At 34.4% G+C, this 8742-nt stretch overlaps 1 long non-coding RNA gene across 1 annotated transcript; it reads right to left on the minus strand.

The window, feature by feature from the left end:
* Nucleotides 1–6683: 6683 nt before the first annotated feature.
* LOC126828747 (uncharacterized) lies at nt 6684–8437 on the minus strand. Its single transcript, XR_007683224.1, has 4 exons — nt 8300–8437; nt 7855–7974; nt 7393–7422; nt 6684–6789 (listed from the first exon to the last, which is right to left on the minus strand). It is a non-coding gene; the product is annotated as an uncharacterized LOC126828747 (long non-coding RNA).
* Between the last annotated feature and the right edge of the window lie 305 nt (nt 8438–8742).

The raw sequence follows: 8742 nt of genomic DNA on the forward strand, positions 1-8742 counted from the left end.
CTAACAATATAAATTTAAAAAATCAGGACAGTATTTGACAGATTTAAATTTTAATTTAGTTTTTCCAGTTACTAATAGTTGTATCACTATCACAGGGAAATACAGGTAACCTAGGCAACCTTTCAAGAGACATTTAAATACTAGAAAACTTCTATGGATGACAATTACCCATTTAACAGATGAAGAGCCCCAGCGAAGAACGATCTAAGTCACTTTTTCAACGAACCCCAGTTAATGGCGCCATCTGGTAGCAAATTGTATAAGCTTTCTATGGAACACTCAATTTCAGGTAAAAGCGATCGGAGTCACATCTGAAATGGCCTCCCGGAAAATTAGGTCCATCGTACCCTTTATTTGACCTTAATGTGGCTGAAAAGTGAAAGTCAATTGTTGTACTGGTAATTATGATTCGTATTAAACATCATTTTGAAGTTGTAATTAAACCCACTCGTTGTTCTGTTCGTGTCAAGCATTCTCGTCCAAAAGTCTGTTTTGCTTTTTATGCGAAAAGACAAAAATGTGACTTAGATCGTTCTTCCCGTGGACTCTTCAGATGTTATCGCCTTACAGCAACCAATATCAAAACTTGTTTGCGACTCAAAACTACTCAACATGGAAGTCGAGCACATCTATTGACCTGAATTAATCTTCTGCGTGATTCTGTTCACAATCGACTTGGGTTTCTCCAAAATAAAAGCACATCGAATACCGTGTACTTCAGCCTTCAGAAGAAAGGTCTCAGTCAGTATGTCCATTCCGGACCCCCGTGGAGGTTATCCCCCACCCCACCACCGCGCCTTAGTTGTATCGTCAGTGTTGGACAAAGTAAGTGACTGAACTATAGAGAACATTAAACCGGGGTCCCCGTCTCATCCAATCCTGGGGCCAAGCAGCTGATTGTATTGGAAGTTGAATGTTAGTTATGATATTCTATTGTTTATCATTAGTTAAACTTGTCCAAAGTCTGGTAAATTTTGCTGGTGCAGTGAATAACAGTACAGTCATCAACAACAAATCGTGTTATTTTTGTCATTCACTATTAGTGGAATAGCTGATAAAGGTGATACTATTATTATAAACTTTATAACTTACACCTTGATATTCTTTATTTAGTTTCGTGTCATTTAATATCCAATCAGGGTAGGCTATCTTCTCGATGATAGCTTTTTGCTAAAATTTACAGAATAAAATATTTATGCGATCATACAAACATTTGGCTTTTAAAATTAATAAATAGTCAACGAATCATTATTATGTAGATATCATGTTACAGTTGAAGCTATCTTGACTATGTTAAAGGTCGTAACCAAACCAATCATAGCGGTCGTTATAAATTGTCTACTGTCTTAATCTTTATCAATTATTTTAATTTGATCTTTATTTCATTGCGGTTCTTATTCGAACCACTTTTATATAAATTCTATATTATTTTTAAAATCTAATTTTAGGCACTGCGATTGATTGAATCCATTTTCTCCCAAACGGAAGTGTTCGTTCATTGGCTATATAAAAGTTCCGTGTCAAATCAAATGATCACAAACTTCTTGATATTTTCAATGGTTCTATGTATACTCTGTTACCTTACCTTATCAAGTGCCTTTTCTTTTGTTTCTTCATCCATCCACTGAACATCTGTAATCATCTGGCTAAATTTTGCTCTTAGGGAAGCTATGAGATCTAAAGCCTAGAAAGAGCGAATTTGACAATTGGCGGTTATTTATTTTCAACATTTGGGTAAAATACCCTTTTACATTATTATGTCATTTAAAGTCTTTGGCCTTTAAAGGAAGCCCGCGAATCCGGTATAAAGTATAATATTGAAAAAGAACTGGAAATCGTACCGGCGGCGGACAGTTCTTTGAATCATCAGAATAATACGAAATAACAGCCGTACTCACACCATTTTTAAAATTTTAGACAGATAGTATAGGGGCTTTTGTATTGCATTAAAACATTGAAAATATATACATGTATTGATACATGTAGGACTATTATTACCTCTTCTTTAGCCACTTTATCAAAGACCGAATCTACAAAAATTCTTCCTACGGCTTCAGGTAATTTAACTGCAGTATTATCAACACACGACCTCCATCTTGCTCCAGCATGCTTAACACCAAGCATTACCTAAATGATAAACAAATGATCACGCTGCCATTCTACACTCAAGTCAGCCACGTGGTTTTATAGATATTGCATATTTTGATTGATCAATGTGAAGTATTTTAGACTGTCCCGTAATAATTAGGGAATACTGTCGCCATAATCACCAATAATCGCACCAAGTTTTACACAATTTCATGTATCGTGCTCACAAGCTTTCATAAGTCCACAATTTGTGATAAAAATTATTTTTGATGATCGACTGGACAATCATTGCAAATAATCCGCAAAGATCTCAGGCCCGTAGAGTGTCCACAAGAAATTGTGGAGGGACAGACGATCCGTTGGATATAAATCAATTGCATACTAAACAATTTTAGCATGACTATATGCGCAAAGATTACACAAGTTATTTTATGTAGAGTCTTGTGGTCATATTAAAGAAATGTATTACCTTGTTGTAATCTGTTCTCAATAGTCTGTACTCTTCAGACATGTCATTTAGTCTTGCCATAATCACTCGCCACAGTAAATAGTTAGCTACCGTCCTGATATATAAATGAAATGAAATGAAATGAAATGGGGTTTAACGTCCTACTGTTTTGCACCGAACTGGGCTAATGAAGACGGGCATACGCCATACAGTGTGCTATGAGGGAAATTTTGCCCGGACAGCGGCACTACGGCCTACTCTTATATCGAATTTCAACTGTCAAGGGATCTTTTACGTGCACGCCAATGTGTTCACGGGACCTGTCCTGATATATAACACAGACATATTTAAAATATAGTTCTTCATAAATCTGAATACAAATACCTTAAACTATGTATCTTACATGAGCTAACCTGCATATAAAATTGAACGAAACTGGCAATTTTATTTTGAACCTAAAACAAATTTGTGGCCTAATCTTTTTAAATTGTGGTTGATTTTTGTGGTACCATTCCTATGACAGGGTGGTGTGAATCGCCTTAACTGACAGTAAGATCTTGCCGCTTGGGTTTCGGGTGGCAATGTCATGATGAAAAGTGCAACATTTGCGAAATAAAGTGGATAACGTTTATCATTAATTTAATAAACCGTATTTCAGATTTGAATGTAAGATTTCAGATGAAAATATATTGTTACCTTGGGTTTGTATTATTGACTAAATCAATGGCATTCTTAAGATAATTAGGTTCATAAACAATGAGATCTTCATCTAGACCAATAGTTATATTGTACTTCTTATAGACACCATTCAAGTATTTCAGCCAATCGAACTAAATGGTGCAAAATTTGAAACAGATATTAATATGTAGACAGTTACGGTGGGGAAAAATCTGATTCTTGAGCGGTATTCTGTAATAATTGTAAATTCAAGTGACAAAATCACAGATCGTGCTAACCAACATAAAGCTAGGCTATGTGCTCGATTATTTCAACGCGAAAAAATAATACGTTTGGATGCTTTATTAAAATAATAAAATATTTCTCCGTACTTTAGGAATTTCATTCTTTAAACTGGAAACGTTCATTTTATGATAAAGTAAGTTGGAATTGCGTCTTTCTGATTTTGGTGTGGTCAACTGAAAAACATATAAAACTATATTAAATAAATATTCCTTGAATTCAGTACTTACAGTTTTGTCAAAAAAAATTCTCACAGTAATTATGTAGGTTTTAACAGTATTTACCACAACTATATTAGTCTTAACATTCTCATGTTTTTTTACAATAAATTTGACATACATCCAGGCTTGGTGGTGACATGACATGCATATTATGGATATTTGTTGTCCAAACAATGTTATTCATACTCTCTATGTAGTACATCCATAATACTCACATTTGCCAATTTGATTTCGAAGTCCATAATCTCCATTATCTGTTTGTCAGCATCTGCCTCTGATGCTCCAAACTTTCTTGCAACTGCCTTAGCGAATTCCTTGTAGATCATCACGCGTGTGTCATTTGTGCCATTTAAGTAATATTCACGAGAAGGCATGCCCAATGCTGCTTGATCTAGCTTCAAATATAAAACAGTCACAATTAAACAAAGATATGAATATTATCAATTTTTTTTGTGGTGATAACAGTAGATGTGTTAGATGATTATTTGTTGGGCATAATATCGAATTTTCAATAAAATGTGTAGTGTAATTACAAAAACCACATATCCTCGGTTTTTTTTAAATTCTCGGCTATCATTATTTTGCAAAGCACTATGACTGCTTTGTTTATAAAAGCACATACATTGAAAATGAGACATAATATCAGGTGCCTAGTCTGCACGATCTAATTATATAGCCAACCTATATTGATATTTATGTTTTACCCATTGTTTATTTCCTTTTTTTTAATATTTTTTTTACTACCGCTTCACACGCAAAAAACCTGTCCATAATATCATATATAATGTATTTGACGTTAAATTTGTAATAAACAACATATTTTTATTTGGACCCCTGTAACCACCCGAACCGTAACCCTGACCCCCACTGTTGTTACAATAAACTTCTTTCGTTGTATAGCTTATTGGTCATTATGGTTTAAAATTGTTGGGTTAAGATTCGGAGACTTAACACATTGTTTAGAAGAAGAATATTTTGAAGATGCAGTCGCCTGTACAAACTGGTTGTAAAAGATAGTGGTTGGTCTTGATTATATTGCCATCTTTATTTACCAATATAATATGGTTGGTAACATTCCGTTCATCAGGATATGTACTAACAGCTATGATTATACCATAGCCTTGATTACGTAAGGCAAGTAGTTGCTGTTCAATGTTAAAACTGGTACTATTCCATGTGATATTTAATACTGGCCATCCTCCCAAGCGTTTTAATAAGATTTCGGCGTCTTGTTGTCCTCTCTTACGAAGACTATCTGAAATCAAAAATAAACGGTTATATGGCGATGTTTTCTTTATGCTGTATGTTTCTTGAACGATAAACATGATTGATTTAAATTTTTTAAAGAAACCCCAAATAAACAAATTTCAATCTCAGAAACAGATCCTATGAGGTAACAACTATTTGTCTGGTACATATATATAGTATATATAATTTGTATTACCTTCATTGATGCAAGACCCATAAAAACGTTTGGCCTTGTCCACAGCATTCATGGCACCTGTATTGTTCACCGGTTCCTCCAACAATCCTGAAATATCATGTAATAAGTTAATCCAAAGATAGGTTGCCAGGCAACGAAACATACGCCCACAGCAGCTATATCGTCCGGGCAGTCAAGAAGAGTTGTCGTATATTTTTACTTTTTTCGGTAATGAAACATTTATAATACATTAAAATCTGATTAAGAGTAACAACTCATTAAGTAATATTCAGAAAACCATTATAATTTGTTCGGTTTTTATAAAGTTCTGCCCCATGCTAACGTTTAGTATACAAAACTTTTAACATCATGGATTTAGCTGTTGAAGTCATAAAGATTCATTGAAAATCAATATACTTGTTCGTCTCAAGACCTTAAACACTGTGTATAAATTTAAAGTCAATCGGATATTAACTTTAGCCTCTAGAGCGTCCACAAGATTTTTCAAAGTGATCACGGGCCATAACTCTGGCAAAAAATAGGATTCTTCGTCTCATGACCTTAAACACTGTGTGTCAATTTAAAGTCAATCGGGTATTAACTTTAGCCTCTAGAGCGTTCACACGATTTTTCAAAGTGATCAAGGATCATAACTCTGGCAGTAATTATCGGAAATAGCTGAAAATCAATAGGCTTCTTCGTCTCTCATGACCTTAAACACTGTGTATAAATTTAAAGTCAATCGGCTATTAACTTTAGCCTCTAGAGCGTCCACAAGATTTTTCAAAGTGATCAAGGGCCATAACTCTGGCAGTAATTATCAGAAATCGCTGAAAATCAATAGGCTTCTTCGTCTCATGACCTTAAACACTGTGTATAAATTCAATGTCAATCGGATATTAACTTTGACCTCTAGACGTCCACAATATTTTTTGGAGTGATCAAGGGACATAACATTTCAATATGGGCGTATAAAAACTACTATGTCAGAGAACTTTTATTTCTTAGGTGAATCAGTCAATTGGTATACCTTTGAACTCCTGACACAAACCATATTTTTCTGTGTCAGTTTCAGCCCTTGTAAACGCTTAAAAGACCAATTAGCGCTGTTGGTGAAACAAAATGAAACTGTAGTTGACATGGTTTGTCTCAACATGCGTTATATTGGGTTTGTTCATTGCAAGGAAATACATGAGAAGCCATGAGACAACTTTCAAGAAGTTTAACGAACATGCCTTCTTTTAAGTAGATGCTTAGATTTTCGATATTCGGATGAGCCTACCATTTATTATATATTTCTCTTATTGGGAGTGAAAATGCCTCCATAAAATTGTATTCTAAATTTTGTATATTTTTTTTTATTTTGAGACTGCAATCTAACTGAGCAATATATCTTGATTGGGTTCGAGCTGCAATTCAGTAGCAAATTGTCAAATTACCCGCAGGTCTAATTCTTTAAAATTGGTGGAATTGTTATCGTATCATACCTTTAAGTTTCATTGTTACGCTGTCTCTTATTTCACCAAATCTATTTACCGATGATTTATCGTCTGGTATGATGTGATTTTTGTTCCAATTACCACAGGAATACGTAAAAAAGTCTTCACAAGGATCCATCGAAAAGTCCATAGCATCAAGTAGACTGGCAGCTGTGATATGATTAAATATATAAATTAATATATGACTATTAGACTATGTAGCCCTAATTACCGTTCTTGTTCTTGGTCGGTCTCGGTCATCGAGTATTACCTCCCCTTAGCTTGATGCCTATCCGAGTTGAATGTCTTTCCATTCATAATTACTAGTCTTGAAATTTTACTGTGTGCATGCTATTTGGCTCCAATTACCTTTGATTTCCCTATTCCCTTTAATGCTAATTTTCGTATATTGTGACCCGCTCTGATTTTAGAGAACAGATGGAGCAACATGTGGCAAAGTCTTGTTCGTATGGGTTTCGCCATGGAACTCTTAAGATACACCAACTGGAATTTGTATAGTACACATGTAACCATCCGCCCACATTTGGCCGTAATCAACCTCTTAATTCTGTTATAATGAATATTCATGAACATGTAAATTCAAACCGTTTTCTTCAATTTTACACCCACACGTCAACATAAATCGACATTCTTTACTTTTGATAGACGTCAAGAGCAAAGTTACTTATAAGTAATAACAAAATAAACAGAACAAAATGAAATATTAACTCTATGAATACGAAGTGATCAACTAGAAAAATGTATATAACATACCTGTTTTGACACATATTGGTTTCGTACAAACTGAAAATTAAAGAGTATGACACCATTATAAACACCTAAAGGTTAAAGGAATCGGTCTACGTTTGTTTAATCTAGTTGCTGGTAAAATGATTACAAAATTCGATATAATAGTTTGAAAATGTATATTTCTACAGTGACGGATTTAGGAGTTGACCCACCGTCCACTTTGGTTTTTAATACTAAATTAAAGGTCTTATACTTTCGTAGTCCATAAAATAGACCCCCCCCCCCACCATGGTTCAGCGAACGTTCTGACTCTGCTCACTAAGGCCCACTTTCGTAAACGACGAATATAGTCGGAATAAAAGGAAACCTTACTCATGAAAAATAAAACATTTCAAGGATACTGTGAGTTTTCAACTAATGAAAAGGCGCCTGTACACATATCTTAAGAAATAAACATTACATATCCTCACGGGTAATTGTTGTTACCTGTTGGTTCTTTTACTGTAGCTTGGGGAGCTGTTACTGTAGCTTGGGAAACGGACGTGACCTTGGTATTACCATTACCAGCTATAGACCCGGCTGTTGCGGGTACGACACCGGGTGTATCTGTTATAAATATGCATCTCAAGTTATTATTTTATAAAAGAAAGATATAGCAATTAGTGGGCTTTCTAAACGAAATACCCCCCACCCCCTTTAAAATAGGAAGAGGAATAATAAGCACCAAGAAGAAGATTAATATGCCACTGACTAGTGTACTCCAGTAATCACTACCTATAATGGGATGATGATTTAGAGTGGAATATCAAGAGTTGCAGTGAAAAATGAATGTAATAAAGCAAAAGTTGTTGATAAATGATAATGTATATATATTGTGATATGAATATGGCCGGAAAATAAAACTAGACAAGTCTATGTATATATAGTTTACCTGTAGTTTTATCATTATTAACTTCAAATTTAACAGCTACAACTATAACCAACGCAGCCGCTAGAATACCAAATACAACAGTCATAAACACTAACACCTTGTCTTTAGCTGTCCATCTCTGCTTTTTTCCGTCACTAAAAGAAAAAGAAAACAAGGTTTAAAATTTAAAATGTTTAAAGGTCAATGTTTCAAACTGAATTCGAACCCCTCTTTTCCCAGTGGATTCCAGACTTAATCGATATTTAATAGTTTCCCAGTTCCAAGGGAAAGATAATAGAAAAGATAGAAATCCTGCGTTCGATACTTACTCCACCTTATAGGCATCCATTTGAAACAATATGTATCTGAAATCAAAATATACCGTAATTAGTTCTTAATGTTACTAACCATGTTCTCTTCGGAACAAATAAATATACTTTACTACAATAAAATAAAACAAAACA

Source organism: Patella vulgata, chromosome 7, assembly GCF_932274485.2.
Source record: "Patella vulgata chromosome 7, xgPatVulg1.2, whole genome shotgun sequence".
In the NCBI taxonomy this organism is placed as follows: domain Eukaryota; kingdom Metazoa; phylum Mollusca; class Gastropoda; family Patellidae; genus Patella; species Patella vulgata.